Here is a 20,234-nt window from a genome sequence, read left to right on the forward strand (position 1 = left end):
AGTTCCAGGTAAGTCACCTTTGTATCTCCACTGAACTCAGTGAGATTAACAGGTTGGTTCTAAGTGACGCCATCATCTCCAGTAATTCCAGCTAAGGTTCCAGCACAAAACAAAGTAGCTGCTGCGTTGTGGGATATCTTCAGGAGAAGAAAAGGCTGAGGAGTAAGCCCTATACAAATCCGGAGTAGAGTCCCTAAGACAGTGAAATGGCGCCTTGTACTCCTCCTCCTAGCAACTCCTGCAGCCGAGCTAGTGCCAAATGCCTTGCTCTGCTTTCCTTTGGACCACATTAGCAAAGCAGAGAGGGGTTTTTTGTTATCTGGGCAGCCCAGGACATTCATACACACTGCCCAGGGTTGTGCCCGGAGAGGTCACCTTAGCACTGCTAACACAACAAAAACAACATGGGGAGGCAGCAGTTACGAGTTACTGGTCACTGCAGCCACAGCAGGCGCTGTGATTCCCCACAGGTTTGATTTTACCTCCGGAGGCATACTCCATTGTCTCTCAAGACAGACGGATGCTAGCAAGATATCGGGGGGGGGGGGGAATAACACATTAGCTCAGTGGTAGGGCATCCCACATAAACTCTTCAGCATCCCTGAGTAGAACTATGAGTGACTCCCTGCCTGAAACCCTGGAGAGCTGCTGCCAGCCATTGTGGGCAATACATTTGCAGCCCAAACACTGATGAACAGCAAAATCTTCATAATCCATCATATGCCCGGGAAAGAGGTGTTTTTTTACACAGTGCCGAAAACAGTGTTAATGATAGAGCTAGACAGGCCTCATTGTGGACAGCTTTTTACAGATACAGAGCCACAGCTGAAAAGGCAACCTCCTCAAAGCTCTTGCTTCGATAGTTCTCCACTGCAGGTTGTTGTTGTTTTATTAAATTTATATACTGCCCTTCATCTGAAGATCACAGGGCTGATCACAACACAAAAATGAAAACACAAAATACAAAACAAAAGTTTTGAAGTGCTAGCACCGTTTTGAAGTGCTTTACACCAATACACTCACCCAAGAAAAATAACAGGATCTGGATTTGTTTTCCCTTTCATATCGTTTAGTTACATAAAGCTGTAAGAAATGCTGAGGGGGGAAATATTAACATCAACATGTCTGCAGTCAGAAAACCCTTGCAGCAAAAGTTGGCTTCCTGAAACAAACAACTGAGGATAGTATCTTAAAAGCAAACAGATTTATTGTGGTATAAACATATGCATCTGACAACGTGGACTTGAGTCCATGCAAGTTTATGCCATTTAAGAAATTCCTTAGTCTTTAAGGTACCACCAGAAGACTCCTGGTTATTTTTGCTGCAAGAAAAATAATGTGGACCGAGGTGGTCTTTCCCAAAAGCTCCTGTGCCAGTGGGGAGGGACTTTAGGTCTGGAGACTGAATGCAGCCCTCTGAGCCGCTCCACCTGGCCCTTGGACCTCTCCCCAGGCCACACCCTTTCCCCAAGCCATGCCTCTCATTGGCCCTGCTCATCGAGTAATTGAACCTGGATAATACCTGGGTGATGTCGATGTCTATACAGTGGTACCTCAGGTTAAGAACTTAATTCATTCTGGTCCGTTCTTAACCTGAAACTGTTCTTAACCTGAGGTACCACTTTAGCTAATGGGGCCACCCGCTGCTGCTGCGCCGCCGCCGTGTGATATCTGTTCTCATCCTGAAGCAAAGTTCTTAACCCAAGGTACTATTTCTGGGTTAGTGGAGTCTGTAACCTGAAGCGTCTGTAACCTGTGGTACCACTGTAGAAGGGTGGGGAACCTCAGGCCCAGGGGCCTAATCTGGCCTATCAGACATCCTCATTTAGTCCACCAGGCTGTTTCAGGCAAGACACACCAACCTCCTGACATCATATACTATGTCAGGTGCTAGGCAAATAAAGGCGGTGGTGCCTGGAAATTCCCATTCCCACATGAACAGCTAGCTGCCGGGCACTTGGGAACCGCTGCACAAAGCGCCTTGCAAGCCCTGTGCACAGGACTGCGAAAGTCCCTTGCCCTGCATTTGCCAAGCACCTGGCAGCCGGCTGTTTAGGAAGGACTTTGACAGGTGGCTGTCAAGCTTGGCCCATGGAGAAGGGACAGATAAGGAGCTGGCTTGCTAGACAAAAAGGGTTCTCTGCCCCTCCTGGAATGCAGCTTGCTGTACAAACAGTGCTCCATCCATTTTTGGTGCTACACACCCACCCACCCCCCGAAAATTGCTTGTGAAAGAATGCTGCCCTTGAAATGCCAAGGGAAGTGGTGGACCTACATTTTGTTGGCCCTGAAGCTTTAGCTGTTATGGGGGCTCCTTTGCAACCAGCAATGAGTTCCGGCTAACCACTGTTATCTTCTTTAATGGGGTTATTCCATGAGAGATCACATTTAATAATAACAACTATTACTACTACTACTACATTGCATGTTTGATTAAAATTGCTGTACTGGATTATCTCACATGTCAAAGTCACTGGTGTGAATAAAAATTTCCTGTGTCTTATAGTTTTTGAGTTATGCTGGGGGGGGATGAAAATTAGGGAAATATTATATGCATTCATGATGCATCGTAGAATGATGAAATTGGGTCTGCTAGACGTGGAATGATGAAATTGGGTCTGCTGGGACGCGGGTGGCGCTGTGGGTAAAACCTCAGCGCCTAGGGCTTGCCGATCGCATGGTCGGTGGTTCGAATCCCCGCAGCGGGTGAGCTCCCGTCATTCGGTCCCAGCTCCTCCCACCTAGCAGTTCGAAAGCACCCCTAAGTGCAAGTAGATAAATAGGTACCGCTTTATAGCGGGAAGGTAAACGGCGTTTCCGTGTGCGGCGCTAGTGCCGGCTCGCCAGAGCAGCTTTGTCACGCTGGCCATGTGACCCAGAAGTGTCTCTGGACAGCGCTGGCTCCCGGCCTCTTAAGTGAGATGAGCGCACAACCCTAGAGTCGGACACGACTGGCCCGTACGGGCAGGGGTACCTTTACCTAGACCCACAATTGTTAAGCAGTGTGAACTAAAATTGCTTCTGGGGCCCCTCTGGAATTATGGACCCTGTTTCCTAGTAGATCCACCCCTGGCCAAGGGGGACCACTCCCCAGTTGTTGCCCAGAGACAGGAGGAAGAGTGTGCATGAAGGGCCAGCTCCAGAGAATGGCAAGGTTGGCTGTTTCCCAGGGCCTGCCACCCAAAGGGTGCTACCATCTCCACTTGGCACAGAGTATTGAGGATCAGATGAAACCAAGGAGAATTCTCCGCTTGCATATCCTGCCTCTGTCAGGTTGGGTGGGTGGGGGAGAGAAGTACTGAGGCCCTGGAGGGAGGCCCCGAATCCAACAGCCAGCCCTGTGTGTATGTGATTTGGGGGACACACAATGGCCAAGCGGCCTCAGCCTGCCGGCCCTTTCATCTTCCCCTTTGCCCCCACGCTAGTGCCAGCCATTTTGGCCCCCTTGCCCACTGCAATTACGTTCCTTTGATCTGCCAGAGAAGTGGCTATTGTCAAGAACACTCCGTGCGACAATTAAGGACTCTGCGATACAATGGCATTGTCTGCAGCGGGTGGAGAGTGCGTGCGGAAAAGGGACCGCGGTCCACAGCAACACCCCCTTTCCTGCTCCCCCCCCCCGCCACATCCCTCCCCGCTTCATGAAAGGAGGAGCAAGGCAAGCCATTTTTATTTTTAAAGTACACAGAGTGGTCTTTGATGAGTGCGCTGTATTAATGCCCCAAATTCTGAAGGAAACTAAATATGTATATATTTATATGTGATATATTGTATTTAACGGTAGTGTGTGATAATATGCGGATATTGTGTTAAGCTCTGATTGCAGGGTTCATTTTATTATTGGAAGCTGCCTCTCTCCTCCCTAAGGAAGGATAAATTACAAGGGTAAATTGAACCAGCTCATGCAATACACATGTTTGAGGTGGCTCTTAGATAAGCAATGTTACTCCACTGTGGGGATCTTTCACTGCTTCTTTTTTATGAACAGAATTTGTTATTTGCATGGCTCTTTGGGGAGGGGGCTATTTTATTCTGTCAACAATTGGTATGTTCTTATTATAATCCTAAGCTGCCTTGGAGGATTTTTGATTCAGAAAGGCGCCGTGGTTTCCAACACGTTTAATGACCATGTCAAGGCTTCCAACAATAAATTGTGGGTAGGGGTGCCAACTTGAATAAAATATTGGGGGGGGGGCAGGTAAGTCCTGCCCTGCATAATCAATCACGACGCAGTGCACACACGCCATCCGAATGGCAATGCCCATCAACTGGGGTGGGGGGCAGCCCCCTCAAATATTTTATTGGGGGAGGCTGAAGCCCCCATGGCCCCTAGGAGTTGGCTCCTATGATTGTTGGAACTGCAGTTTGGCCAAATATACAGAGGACTACTTGAGATCACCAGTCCTCCCCTACCCCCCATCTACAATATTCAGTATTCCCTGAGAAGGAATGGCTTTGTAAATTCATAATAGGGATGGAGAACCCGATGCTGTTGGACTCTAGCTCACATTAGCCCCAGGGACAATGGTCAAGGATGATGGGAGATGTAGTACAACAACCTTTGGAGAGCCATAGATCCCCCAACCCTGGTCTACAATGTCACTACGTCTACTTGCCAATGTAGTGCCCTCCAGACACTTTGGATTACAATTCCCACCAGTCCTTGAAGGCTGATGGAAAATGTAGCCCAAAACAGCTGGAGGGCACCAGGTTGGCAAAGTTTGGTCTCCTGTCCAGGTTATCCATATCTCTATCTAAAGCAGGAGGAGAAATGTATATGGCCAGGACTGTGTCACAAGGCATAGTCAGTCCAATGAGGCCTATACTCGGCTGCTGCTTTTGGTTGTTGGCATCTTCTGTCTCGAGAGACAATGGAGTACGCCTCCGGGGGTAAAATCAAACTGGTGGGGAATCACAGCGCCTGATCATTTATGTAGGGTTGCTATGCTTTAAAAAACATGCAAGCTGCTTAGAGACTCTTTATATAGGAAGTGGCTAAATAATAATAATGCACCTTTGGTTCTCCCAACACACTTGGCTTCGAAAGGTGGGCAAAGTTGTTAGTTGGCTCTCCAAAAACAAGCAACAGGAAAGGTGTGAGAAATAGTTCTCCCTGTCCACAGCAGTTGCCCCAAGCCTTGTTTGCTTGCCCAGTAGTGATTGTTCTCCTCATATGCTCACACTAAGCATCCTTAAAACACAACAACAACTCGGGCCTTATCCCCCTTGTCGACATGCCCGCCCCAGGCATCCTGATGCTCCTGTTTGTTTCCTTAATTGGCAAGTTTCTCAGCAGCGTTGCCCTTCCTCATGTGGATGAGATCATTCTACCAGCGCAGATCCCATCCTTCTTCTGTTGCACCGGCCGCCCCACTCCCCTCCCCTCGGGGCCCTGGCGGGGCTCCTGCCCCTAGTTCAAGGGGGAAGGTGGGCACTCTGCGGCCCCAGCTGCATGCTGCGCAGCCGGGTCTGAGTCATCGCTCTTTGTCTGGTAATTGGTGTGAGCAGCAGAGCCTGGCAATTGGAGGCCGGCCCTGGGAACAGCAGCCCGGAGATGGACAATAGCGAGGGAGACAATGGCGGCAAGTTCTGAGAAACAGCAGCCCCACAAACAATAGGCCCTGGGAGGCAGCCAAAGTCTCTTGGGCTTCAAAGCAGAGAAGGAGGTGGGGGCAGGCAGCAACTGAGGCACAAGTGGCTGAACATCTATCTAATCTGCCAGGGACCACAGACCCTGAAAGGCCACGCCACCCAAGGCCACTTTGGGGACAAGAAGGCTCTGCTGCCACCTGTAGGCCACCTTGGAAGCCTTCCTCTCTTGCCATTAATGCCACACTGTGGCACAGATTTCACTGTGGCTGGTTCGTAAGGGTGTATGGGATATTAGGGGAGGGCTAGTACTTCTGGTGGGGGACACATTGTGCTCCTTCTGGGGGAGTTTGTCCACCCTTGGTCCCCACAACGGCCACATCCCAGGAACGGCTTTGTCTGGCTAAACCAGGTGAGGGTGGCTGGTGGGTCTCAAACCCTTGGTGAGTTAGGAATGTCTCCTGCATGCAAAGACAGGCTCTGGAGGATTGAGTGGATGAGACCAAGAGTGGGTCCAATGGTCAATAGGGCGATTTCTGCATGTGCTGTAGAGAGAAATGAGTGTCATGTGTGCGTGCAGGAGCCAGGCCCTGTGACCAATAGGACTCTGCAAGACTGGGGCCTTCCTAAGTTTCTTGATCCTCGGACCCCTGACTTCGTGACTCCTTGCTTCTTGATCCTCAGACTCCTGACTTCGTGACTCCTTGCTTCTTGATCCTCGGACCCCTGACTTCGTGACTCCTTGCTTCTTGATCCTTGGACTCCTGACTTCGTGACTCCTTGCTTCTTGATCCTCGGACCCCTGACTTCGTGACTCCTTGCTTCTTGGTCCTCGGACCCCTGACTTCATGACTCCTTGCTTCTTGATCCTCAGACTCCTGACTTCGTGACTCCTTGCTTCTTGATCCTCGGACCCCTGACTTCGTGACTCCTTGCTTCTTGATCCTCGGACTCCTGACTTCGTGACTCCTTGCTTCTTGATCCTCGGACCCCTGACTTCGTGACTCCTTGCTTCTTGATCCTCGGACCCCTGACTTCGTGACTCCTTGCTTCTTGATCCTCGGACCCCTGACTTCGTGACTCCTTGCTTCTTGGTCCTCGGACCCCTGACTTCATGACTCCTTGCTTCTTGATCCTCAGACTCCTGACTTCGTGACTCCTTGCTTCTTGATCCTCGGACCCCTGACTTCGTGACTCCTTGCTTCTTGATCCTCGGACTCCTGACTTCGTGACTCCTTGCTTCTTGATCCTCAGACCCCTGACTTCGTGACTCCTTGCTTCTTGATCCTCGGACACTTGGCTTCCTGACTCCTGGCTCTCTGACCCTTGGACTCTTGGCTTTCTGACTCCTGGCTTCTGGACCCCCGTTCCTGCTCCCACCCCGCCATCTTGCCCCTGGTCCCAATGTCCTCAGCCGGGACTTCAATCACCCATGAACCGGGTCGTGACAATGAGGGGCACATGGGGCTTGTCCACATGGGAAGGTAGCCCATCTAGGAGAAGGAAACTCTGATCCTAAAGCTCTGCTGCCTTGTGGGATAACTTCAGAAGAAAAGGTTCAGGAGTAAACCCTACACAAATCCACAATGGAGTCCCTAAGACAGTTGGGTGGTATCTTGTACACCTCCTGCCAGCAACTCCTGCAACCAAGCTGGTGCCAATTGTATTGCTCTTCTTTCTTTTGGACCACATCAGGGAGTCCAAGAGAGGAACTTGGACTGGGGAGACTATTTAAGAGGTCCCTGCCTGGGATAAGCTAGCAAAATTTGGGACAAAACTAGCAAAATTCCTTTGGGGAGTGTTCACACGCAATTGTGGGTAAATTTGGAAATTGAGAGTGTTGTTTCTATGTAAATTTTATGTTCTTTCTTAATGACTGGTGACTTCACTGTATTTTGGTTACTTTGATAATTCCACTCTACGACTTAACTGCCCAAGGTACACTGCCCTCTCCATGCTTTTGAAGATAGCTGTGTTGACACACAGAAATTAGATCAGTGGGAATTTTCCCATCACTTTTCTCTGCATGTCCTGAGAAGCCTGTCAGGTTGCTGGGAAAGGAGCAGTTTTAAAAACAGACGGTCTCTAATCAATGTCAGGAAATTTCCAAAGATGCAATAAATACATGGATGATACTACTGCAGCAAAAAAAAAAAAAAAAAAAGGGGGGGGGGAGAAACTTCACGTTCTATTTTAGTCTGTCTCTGGTATTAGGGGAAAACAATGACAGAGACAGGTGTTTTCATTGTGACTTGCTTTGTGAGCTTTCCATGTTCCTCAGGGCTGGTCACAACTTAAAGTTCAGTCCTGAACAAGATAGACCTTGGTTTGATCCCCAGGATAATTCTTGGTCTCCTGTTTGCCGAGGCTACTGGTTGAATTGTAGCAGTGAATGATCTGAACCAGGGGTAGGCAACCTAAGGCTGGTGGGCCGGGTGCAGCCCAATCTCCTTCTCAATCTGGCCCACAGACGGTACAGGAATCAGCGTGTTTTTACATGAGTAGAATGTGTCCTTTTATTTAAAATGCATCCCTGGGTTATTTGCGGGGCATAGGAATTCGTTCATCCCCCCCCCCCCCAAATAAAATATAGTCCGGTCTCCCACAAGGTCTGAGGGACAGTGGGCCGGCCCATGGCTGAAAAAGGTTGCTGACCCCTGATCTGAATGATCTGGGATCCTTTATGTCCAACGTGAGGCGATTCCAGGTCTTTCCTCGAGGTGGAGCCCTGTCCCTGCCATATACCAGTCACGGAACTGGAGTGGATATTGCCCTGTGCCTTGTTGCTGTTTCCTAGCTCCCACTGTAGTTTTGAGCCTTTGGTTTTGGGTTGGGTGGGAGCTCCTAGATACCTAACTGGGGAGAGGGAGCGGCGAAAGTGTCCCTTGGGTCTGGGAACAGTGGGTCACCCAGGTCTCCTCACGGTAATCATGAACCTTAGGCCCTCAGCTGCCCAGGGCTGCATATATTTTGGAGGTCTTTGGTTTTTGTCAGACGGTACGAAATCAACTAAGTATGCAGATCCTAGAAGGCCTGTTTTCCTTTATACTGAAAACAAGGACGCAGGTCCTTGTTCTCCATGCTAGGGGAAAAATTTGGGCTCCTTTGCTGAAGACAAAGAGCTGTGGACACACCCTGCCTTTAAAACACATTCAAAGCAAATTCCCCCCGCCCAGCCTCAAAGAATTGTGGGCACTGTACAGTGGTACCTCGGGTTAAGTACTTAATTCATTCCGGAGGTCTGTACTTAACCTGAAACTGTTCTTAACCTGAAGCACCACTTTAGCTAATGGAGCCTTCTGCTGCTGCAGCGCTGCCGGAGCACAATTTCTGTTCTCATCCTGAAGCAAAGTTCTTAACCTGAAGCACTATTTTTGGGTTAGCGGAGTGTGTAACCTGAAGCGTATGTAACCTGAAGCGTATGTAACCCGAGGTACCACTGTAGTTTGTTAAGGCCACTGGGAATTGTATCTCTACAGTGCCCAGAATTCTTTGAGGGAAAGGATGTGCTTCAATTGTGCTTTAAAGATGTAGTGCGTAAGCAGAAATTTGACAGAGGTCTTGTCCACACTTTTGCTTGTTCCGTGCCTAGAAAGCATGGATCCGAGCAGTTTTGCCTTTGCTTCACCGTTTCCGCAGGAAAACCTGCTCTTTAACACTAAAATGGAAAAAGCAGCCATCCACAGGGGGAAAACAACTGCTGTTTGTTCTGATTCAGTGCTAAAGATTGGGTTTTTCCAGCAGTTGGGGCAAACAAGAGGTGTAGATAAGCCCAGATTGTTGCTCATGTTCCATTCATTTCTATGGTGTGTACACAGGAAACCTCTCAGTTAATTGTATTTCCTAGGAAGATCCCTAACTTTGTCACAATGGGCACTGTACACTTTTGCAATGCCTTTTAAACTCACTTCCAGTTCTTGATCTGGAAATCACAAGGCTCCTTGGCACCTAGCCATTCTAAGAAAAGCATCACATTAAAAGGCTGTCCAACTAGTTAAACCAATTAAGCAGGTGATGTCATTGGGGCTGAATGGGTTGGCCAAGTTAACCACTGCTTTGCCACACAGCCCTTTCAGAGCAAGGAGGTGCAGACTCGCAGAAGCAGGAAGGGTGTGGAAGCTAATGGACCTCTGTTAGTCATCAGACGAATGCAGGGAGTTAGAGCAGAAGATGTGAACACTTCCATGTTTAAGTGTGAAGACACACACACACACACCCCATTACTTTGTTGATGTTTTTAACTGCAAGCTGAATTCTTTTCTCCATCAATTTTCTTTTGAACTTAACAGGAAAGGTTTCCCAGGGCTTTTTAACCCAGTGACAAAAGCATGCCATTTAGCAGGTTTATAGCTAGCTGCCTTACACTGTCAGACCATAAGTCAGGGGTCGGCAACCTAGGGCTCATGGGCCGCAAGCGGCCCACGGGGCTCATTTAGCCGGCCCACAAGCAGCCCCCAAACCAAGCCTCCCGCTTGGTGAGTCCCTGCACGCTGCACTAAACTGCACATGTGCAGGTGCCGGAAATCACGGCGGAGGGATCTCCGCTGGAGTGAACCAGCTCAGGCAAGGTAAACCTTGCTGACCCCTGCCATAAGTCCATCTAGCTCAGTATTGTCTACACTGATTGGCAGCGACAAAGTTCCAGGAGGGTGATGCCACCACTTGCCTGGCCAGTCCAAAGGGTGACATTGGCTGCCTGCTTCCTCTTCCTCCTCGGTCTCATTGCTGCACCTGGCAAACTCATCAGGGAGCAGGGCAAAAGGAGTGTTTGTTGGCTCCACCTGTCACTGCCTCTGGCACCACCACCTGTGGGCTTCCCTGCCTTCGGCCGTACCCAGTCTCAATGGCCACCAGCCCACCACTGCTGCCACAGCCTCATCCTTGCCCCACTGTGCTGCAGTGTCAGGAATAACAGAATCATAGAGTTGGAAGGGACCTCGAAGGGCCATCTAGTCCAACCCCCTGCAATGCAGGAATCTTGCCCACAACTGTCCCTGGGTGGGCTTGAACCACCAACTTTCTGGTTAACAGCCAGACGTGCTGACCCATTGTGCCACAGAGATACAGCTCCACCCCCACATCGATCGAATACAATAACCAATCCATCAGCAGCTTGTTGCAGTCCTCCTTGTCAAGCTGTTTCTTCCCTTGCTCCCTGAGGCTGAGTTTTCCTGGCTGCTCTGCTGTCACACCCACTTGTGACATTTGGAGCTGTCCTTCAAGATGTTCTTAGGACATGGCAAGGGCCACCACAGAACCTCTTGCCTCCTTGCTATTGGCACTTTCCCCCTTTCCATTTTGTTACGTTCTGCAAGTTTTAATCCACCACTGCCCTTTTTAATGTAGGCAATGAGAGAACCTTATAAAAAGCACTCAGTGCTTTACAGGACAGCATGAGCACAGGGACAGGACACAGGCTCTGCCCTGAAGCAGCTTACAATCAGATGCCCCTCCCCCCAGCATCAAAACAGGGACAATAAAGGTGCCAGAAAATTGGGACTGATAGTCCCTGGCAAATTGGCCCCACTGAACTCAATGTGTAGACATGCACAGTCAACTATCCTCCATCCTGCAGCCTTACGTTTTTTAAAGAATGAAAATTTATTTTATTATTTTATAAATTGTTTTTTTTAAAAAAAACCCACCTCAGATTGGTTTACAAAAAAAAAGATAAAAGTATCAATAAAAATAATTTAAGACTTTCAAAATGTAAAGCAACAGTAGAATAAAAACAGATGGGAACTTGCATCAGCTTTCTAAACATCTGGGTAGGCTTGTCTAAACAAAAACGTTTTTTAGCAGGCTCCGAAAAGAATATAGTGAAGGCACTGGCTGAGTGCTTGCATGCAACTTCCTAGCACAGACAATGCTCTTTGCTACTCTGGTGCTGTCCAGATGTTTTGGGCCACAATCCCCACCATGCGAGTTGAAGTCCAGAACATCTATAGGGCACTAGGTTGTTGAAGACAGGCTCAGTGTAAGAAATAAAAACGCAATGGCTTGGTAAGGAGAACTCAAGGCAGCAGTAATTGAAATAGAACTGGAGTTGGCAGGACCCTTCCACTGGAGGAGAAAAATGGGGGGAGGTCCGGGGCAAAGAAACCTGGAGATTTATAGCCATGTGCTGCTGGCTCGCCCTTTGCATCTCGCTTCTGAAGTAGATCCACGTACGGCCCGGAGCAGCCGAAACGTCAGAGTCAGCAGAAAAAGCAATTACTCCTACCATGCAAAGTGCAGCCTGGTCCGTCAAGGATTTGTGTGAAAAACAGACAGGTGGCTGAAGTGGGAGCGACTGGGACTTTTTCTCTCCTGTGCTCATGTAACAACAGCTTGGCATGCAGAAATTAAAACAGATAAAGCGGTGGTGGTGGTGGGGGGACTTTTTCAGACCGAGAGCCATATTCCCTCCTGGTTGACCTTCTGAGGGCCATATGCCAGCAGTGGGCAGGGCCAGAGATAAAAGCAGGCAGAACATTCAATGTAAATGTTACCTTTTTAAGGTAGGTTGTGATTGCGTCACTGTCACGGGCAGCTGCTGGGTAGCTCTGGAGATCTCTCATGTGTGGCAGAAACAGCCTAACCTATGCACACACTTACCTAGGAGTAATGGCCTTTTCAGCGTAAGAGTAGACAAATCTGACCATTTTGGTTTGGCCCGGTGTCTCTTTCCCCCCTATTCTTAAATTGAGTTCACCACATTTCCACATCCACTTGTGAATTATTATTTTTTAAGTAATAAAAAATTCATTGAAACTGAAAATTCATCAGCATTTAGATAATATATGCATTTCTCCAAATTTCTCCAGTTTGCAAATGCCTCCACCACTTTGCCCATTGCAGCAGGTGGGGGGTGTTGGTCAGCGGTCACCTTTTTTTCCTCCATGCAAGGAAAAGTTACTAAGGTTGATATCTGCAGATCGACTGGTGATTAAAGGCACAAGAACAGACCCTTTTCCCCTTGGTCAGTTGGCACGAGAGGCTGCAGATGGGTCAGGGAGAAATGCAGGCCATGATCTTTGCTGCGTCCCAAGCTTCAGCAAACTTCTCTGCCTCTTCCCAAGCCAATTGACTGTGTCTGCTTAATAAGTATAGTACTTAAATAGTGATAAACCTGTGCAAGGGCCATTGCTCTCCTGTGTGCTTCTCTGGGATGGGATGTGGGCGACAGTGAAACCAGATGGCTGGAATTAAGCACTCCGCGGACCTCTGCACTGCTAAGTAGTTATTTTTGGCTATGGTATATTGGTATGAGGACGGCCAGCCCACCCATGAGGCAAGGTGAGGCGACCGCGTCAAGTGGCAGGATCCACCAGGACAGCAGATCCAACCAGCAAGGACCGTGTTGCCCTTGTAACAACAACAGCTGTGGTGCATTCATAGAATCATAGAACCCTAGAATCCTAGAGTTGGAAGAGACCACAAGGGCCATCGAGTCCAACCCCCTGCCAAGCAGGAAACACCATCAGAGCACTCCTGACATATGGTTGTCAAGCCTCTGCTTAAAGACCTCCAAAGAAGGAGACTCCACCACACTCCTTGGCAGCAAATTCCACTGTCAAACAGCTCTTACTGTCAGGAAGTTCTTCCTAATGTTTAGGTGGAATCTTCTTTCTTGTAGTTTGGATCCATTGCTCCGTGTCCGCTTCTCTGGAGCAGCAGAAAACAACCTTTCTCCCTCCTCTATGTGACATCCTTTTATATATTTGAACATGGCTATCATATCACCCCTTAACCTCCTCTTCTCCAGGCTAAACATGCCCAGCTCCCTTAGCCGTTCCTCATAAGGCATCGTTTCCAGGCCTTTGACCATTTTGGTTGCCCTCCTCTGGACACGTTCCAGTTTGTCAGTGTCCTTCTTGAACTGTGGTGCCCAGAACTGGCATTCCCTGGAGGCCGGATCTCCTGGCTCTTCTGTAGCCACCCCCTCCCCAACTGTGCCATGGACTGGTGGTATCTGAAGAAGTGTGCATACCCAGAACAAACTTAGCTGGTCTCTAAGGTGCTACTGGACAATTGTTTTATTTATATGGACTGGACCCGCCACTTGTCAAGGAAGGAGGGCTTGCACATAAGTGTGCCATAGCTGTCAACTTTCAGATTTGAAAATAAGGGATCAGCAGCCTCAAAAATAAGGGATCAGCAGCCTCACCTGTCCTGGGGACAGTCTACGGGATATCTAACAATCCGGGATAGCAGTGGGAAACGGCGCTGGAATAAGGGAATTTCTGGCAAAAAAAGGGAAGGTTGACAGCTATGAAGTGTGCATTGTGTCAGGATGGCTGTAGCAATGGCATGGATACCTGAATATTAGCAGGAAATTTACTGTGGTGGAAACTCCCCCCAATTGCATCCATCCCTGTTTCTCAGAGGAATTTTCACTGAGTTGTCAATGTGAGTGGCTTCTCCTTTCCACTTTATCTCGAATGTCCAAACTGCTCGATTGGTGGTGCTTATTGTGGGATGGGTGCTGCTCATGCATGGAAGATTTTGTTTGTTTGTTTGTTTGCAGGGACCACATGGCATCAGGATCAAAATGCAAGCCCATATTCTCCTCACCCCAAAATTAATTTGGATCAAGCCTTTCTAGGGAAAATTCAACTATAGTCCGAAACCTGTTACCAGTGACTCATTTAGATATAGGAATGAGCTGTTTCCAGTATTTTGCCCCCGTCTGGAAACACCCTGACATGGCTACTCCTCTGGAAGTTTCCAGAAGTATCCATATTACATTTAAGAATGTGTTACCATTTTCCAAATCTGGACTTAAACCAACACTGTATGATAAAACAAGCAAACATGTTATTTAATAAAAACATTTCCACGCTTCCCACCCTTCATCTGACATGACTCTTTGTCCTCCTGGCAAGTAGAAATTCAGCATATGAATCTTTTCCTGTCACTACCCCTCTGTGTTGCAAAGGCAACATGTGCTGAATTTCTGCGCAAGGTGCAGAACTTCTGTCCCCAATAGGGACATTCCTAACTGTAGCTGTTCTCTCAACTTGAGTCAGCGGCCTCTGGAGTATATTGAAATAGCATCCAAGGGGCTTTCCAGAGATTATCCTTTCATTGTACTGATACAGATAAGTGGATGGATGGATAATTATTAGTTGCTGCAGGGGGTTTACTTGCCTTTCTGCAGGCTGCTGTATCTATTGCAGAGCCAACCTCCTTCTTAGTATCAGAGTATATTCACTCTTCCTCTTGTCCTGTTTCTTTCCCCCAGGGAAAACCACTCTCTAGCGCTCAATCTGAACCAACAGCAACTGAGTTTTTGTGAATTGCTGTTTGTTCCAATACAGCGCTAAAGAGCGGGTTTTCACTGGGAAAGGAGCAGGGCAAGCGGAAAACCACTTGACCACCCCACCCTCTACAACTGCTTAGCTTGCCTCTGTCATTGTGCTGGCGCTACACACAGCTGCTTTCCCACCCAATGCAAAAGGACGAGGGTACTGAATGACTGGATCCAGACTAGAGCAGCTGTAGTGTAATGATTTCTAGTCTGATTTCTTCCTCCTGCATCTAGGAAGCTGGTCAGATTCCATCCATCTGCCTTGTGTACATGCACGAACTTTGCTTCTGCACACCGAGGGCTGCCAGTTCAGATGTTTCACTCTGAATTTTTTCCATCACTCATGGGAGCGCTGTACTCACGAGTTCAGTGAAGTGTGTGAGAGCCAGGGAGTTTTCAGAGCTTGGCAAAATCCCCACACCCTTTTCTTAGGCACTTTTTGGTGCTTCCGTGGTCGTGAGATGACTGAGAGATCCATGAGCAGCTATCGGATAAATGTCTGGGCTTTCAAATCCCCACTGGCCCAGGAGCCCGATGACCCTGACATCCTTAAAATATGTTTCTATATATTGGAGTAAATCAAACAAATCAATACAATAAAGGCAATAAAAATATCAGAGAGGCTTAATAGCAGGTTGGTAAATTACCGTATTTTTTGCTCTATAAGACTCACTTTTTCCCTCCTAAAAAGTAAGGGGAAATGTGTGTGCGTCTTATGGAGCGAATGCAGGCTGCACCGCTATCACAGAAGCCAGAACAGCAAGAGGGATTCCTGCTTTCACTGCGTAGCGATCCCTCTTGCTGTTCTGGCTTCTGAAATTCAGAATATTTTTTTTCTTGTTTTCCTCCTCCAAAAACTAAGTGTGTCTTGTGGTCTGGTGCATCTTATAGAGCGAAAAATACGCTACTTAAAACCATTAGGAAAACCCAATTTCACATTGTTCTGTTGCATCTGTTGCATATAAGATAAAATCCCACCAAACAGTATAGAATTTGCCAGGGTCCTCCAAGCATTTGGCAACACGTAATTTATGAGTTATTTTTTTCCAGCTAGTGCTAATATTTTTAATACCAAAGTGAAAGTCACAAATCCTGCAAGGTTTTCTATTTGGGAGCAATTTGGGGGTTCCATGGGACACCCTCCCACCCCCCACATCATCAAGCCCCATAGCAAATTAGAAGGGTCTCTGCTGCTTACAGGGCGGGGGGGGGGGGAGGCAGCAGTGGAGAAGTCATTGTGGTGCAAATGTATCCCTGGAGCCAAACCTGGCAGTCCTGCTGCTGTGATTGCACCATGCTGACCTCCCTGCCTCCTCGCCCCTCTCCTTCCCGATAAGCAACAGCGACCTGCCTGCCAGGAAGCTAGCACAGAGTCTCTGCCCCACCTGTTGAGTCACTTCTGTTGGAGAACAAGTCCTCGGTGTAGCTGGCTTTAGTTAAGATTTCACTTCCTCTTTTCTGCTGAAATAGTTACTGTCAATGCCCTGCTGACCTTGTCTGAATCCAAGTTGCTGGGAATAAGTGGAGTGAGTTGCTGTTGCACTCAGGTCCTGTTTGCAGGCATCTGATTGGCCACTGTGAGAACGGGATGCTGGACTAGATGGGCCATTGGCCTGATGCACCAGGTTCCTCTTATGAATGTGTGTATGTGTGCATGAGAGTCCACAGTGTGATGCAGCAGCAAAAAAAGCTAATGCTATTCTAGGCTGCATCAACAGAAGTATAGCGTCCAGATCAAGGGATGGAATAGTCCCGCTCCATTCTTCCTTGATCAGACACACCTAGAGTACTGTGTCCAGTTCTGTGTGCCACAATTTAAGGATGTTGAAAAGCTGGAACATGTGCGGAGGGCAAGCAAGCAAGGATCTGGAAACCCAGCCCTGTGATGAATGGTAAAGGGAGCTGAGTCTGCTTAGCCTGGAAAAGAGCAGACTGAGAAGAGATATGATGGCCATATGATGAAGGGGTGTCACATGCCAGAGGGAACAAGCTTGTTTTCTCCTGCTCTGGAGGGTAGGATCCGAACCAATGGCTTCAAGTGACAAGAAAGGAGATTCCGACTAAAAATCAGGAAGACCTTTCTGAGAGTAAGAGCTGTTCAGCGATGGAACAGACTCCCTCGGAAGGTGGTGGACTCTCCTTCACTGCAGGTTTTAAAGCAGAAATTGGATGGCCATCTCATGGATGCTTGAGCTGAGATTCCTGCATTGCAGGGGATAGGACTAGATGACCCTTGGGGTCCCTTCCACCTCTACTATTCTATGATTCTATGTGTGGGTATGGATCCCAGGGGTAGGCTGGTGGATGGAGGATTAACCTTATACAGTAGTACCTCGGGTTACAGACGCTTCAGGTTACAGACTCCGCTAACCCAGAAATAGTACCTCGGGTTAAGAACTTTGCTTCAGGATGAGAACAGAAATTGTGCTCCGGCGGCAGTGGGAGGCCCCATTAGCTAAAGTGGTAGCTCAGGTTAAGAACAGTTTCAGGTTAAGAATGGACCTTTAGAACGAATTAAGTTCTTAACCCGAGGTACCACTGTATCTAAGAACCTTGGGGAAAGCTACAGTCCTCCCACTAATTGGACTGAGCTAGGATTTGACCGGGGGGGGGGGAGCTCTCCTGGCAGTGGGGCCTTTAGCTGAGGTTCATTCCATAAAGACTTCAGAGTGAGCCTTAACAATTGTGACTCTATTTTGGAATTCACTCCCTTCTGAGGTTACGTACATCCACACCACACATTTACAGCACTTGACTTCCCCCAAAGAAACCTGGGAACTGTATTGTACTCCCTCACCCACCTATGATTACTGACACCTTTAACAAACCACAGTTTCCACAGTTCTCTGGGGAAAGCTCTGCTCTTTAAATACGTGGTGCGGCCTCCACAGGCACATACCTCCACATGTGGTGGGAGTGCCCCAAAATCCAACTATTCTGGACAACAACCATACGAGAAATAAGTAAAATAACCAAACCACCCCAGAATTGGCCTTACTAAACATCTTCCAAGACAATGATGTCCACTTACACCACAAAGAACTCATAACCCACCTACTTTTAGCAGCCAGAAACACCATAACCAGACACTGGAGAGACCTGTCAGGAGTAAGCATGGACCAATGGTACCAAATAGTATGGGAAACAGCCCTACTAGAAAAATTAACTAATAAACTGAAACTGACACGGGGACAAACAGAAGAAGACGCCTTCACCCCGGTATGGCTCCCCTTTATCACATACACAGCCCAACAAGACAATGGCAAAAATCCACCAACAGCATACAAATCAATATGGCTAACCTGATCCAAAACACCCACCCACTCCACTCACACATGAAAACAAAGACCACCACAGCCAACCACAAATGAACAACCACACCCTGGGCCAACCCCAACCTCTCTCACCACCAAAGGAACACAAGTGAACAGCAAAGAACCTGCACGAGCAACGCTGACACCAAACCCTACATATAGTAAGTAAAATAAAAACATTGCCATCCAACTCCATCCCGACCCATCTCCCCCCCCCCACTCCACCTCTTTCCCCCTTTTCTTCCCAATGTCTCAACAAATGAAACTGATTTGTAAAAATGTTACATGGGGGGAAAAATATACGAGAGACATTGCACACACTTTTGTAAATCAAGAAAATCTTTAATAAAAAAAAATGTGGTGCGGATGGAGATACGATGGGCGTTTAATTGTTTTGTGTCAGCTGAAGACATGGTCATTTGCCCAGCCCTTTAATGAAGTTTTGTGTCAGATTGGTTGTTTATGTATTATTCCTGGATTGTAATTTATCTGCCTTTGCTTCGAGCTGATTGCATTATGTATCTGGTTTGCACTTTTAATTGTAATCCACTCTGGTCTTGCAATGAAGAATGGGCTAGTCATGTTTTAAATAAATAAAATACATCTCACAGTTATGTTATTGCGAGTAGGGAATGCATTAAAAGGGGTGGGAGAGGGTTGCTGCAAAACCTTTTGATTTTTCAGGGGTGCTGCAAAATGGATCATAAGCAGTGGTCCATTCTGAGTGAGGGCAATACTGACTCAGAATCAGGGACCTCACTCTTAACTGCCTTTGGGACTTCCACATGTACTCATTCAAAATTCTGTGCCATCTCATAATTAATCTGCATTTTAAAAAATCCATATGGAAATTTGCATTTAAATATGCATTCCTCATTATTGAGAATGAATAAGGAGCAGTGTTCTCTTCTGACTTGCAACTCAGTGGAAAGAGAGCCAAACATTTAAGTTGGCAATAATAATTACATCTTCCTTAGTTCTTGGGAGCACAATATTGCCTCTGCCATCGTTAACGTTGCCATAGATTGCTGCAAAAACTCCTGTGTGCTGTTCATGTTCTCTCTCTGGACCAAGAAATGCCAGGGACATTCCAAGCTACACTGCCAGTGCGCGGGGCAAGATCCTGCCTTAGAAAAGCACATCTAAATACTGCTGTTGTGCCACTGGGAACCTCCTTTAACATGATGAGCAAGCTTTGTTTTGCTGTCCCCGTCTGGTGACTCATATCTGGCAGCTCGGGAGACGCATTCCCTCTGCCTTTGTTTTGCATGGGGCGTTGCTGTTGCTGTGGAATGGGGGAAGTCAAAACTCTTGCACCTCTGCAGCGTGGAGAGGAAAGGTTTCCTGCTGCGGAGTGGCAGGCCTGGTTTGTCCACTTCTCTTTCCGGCAGCATTCCTGGCAGCCAGCACCACAGAACCTTTGCCCAGACACCCCAGATGTCAGTGACCTTGTCGCGATTACTCAATGGCAAGCAGAAACCACTCTGCATGGGCTCAGAGGCACTACTGCCACCACCTGTTCCATTAACTGCAGCTTTTCGTTGCAGGCGTTACGCAGGCGGAGTTTAACCCCCTCTCCCTGCCCACATCATAGAATCATAGAGCGGTAGAGTTGGAAGGGACCCATCTGGGGCCATCTAGAGTCTCTAGACCAGCCCCTTGCACTTCCCATCATTGCCAGGAGAAGGTTCACCTGCCTTGTTCCCATATGCCTGAGTGCTGCTAAAAAAAACAAGCCAAGGTGCTTGAGCAGGACCAGTTAAAAAGATGCCAGCCTGAGCGACTGAACCGGTGCCACATCCGCCTGCTCTCTGGGGAACAGAGGCTGAGATGGGAAAATCAGAAAGCCTGACCTGTAGGGTGGACATTAACAGGGTGGACTGGGGGGCGGCGGGGGAGAGCCGATTACCGGGAACAGAGCTCCCCCCCCCCCCCCGCGCAGCCCCCTCCACCTCTGCCCTCCTCACCTCCCTCTCTCCAATTGCCATCTCTTACCTTGCTGCTGAACGGTTGCCAAAGGAGGCAGGCCTCTAGAGAAG

The sequence above is a fragment of the Podarcis erhardii genome (assembly GCF_964252035.2).
Source record: "Podarcis erhardii genome assembly, chromosome: 5".
Classification (NCBI taxonomy): Eukaryota; Metazoa; Chordata; class Lepidosauria; order Squamata; family Lacertidae; genus Podarcis; species Podarcis erhardii.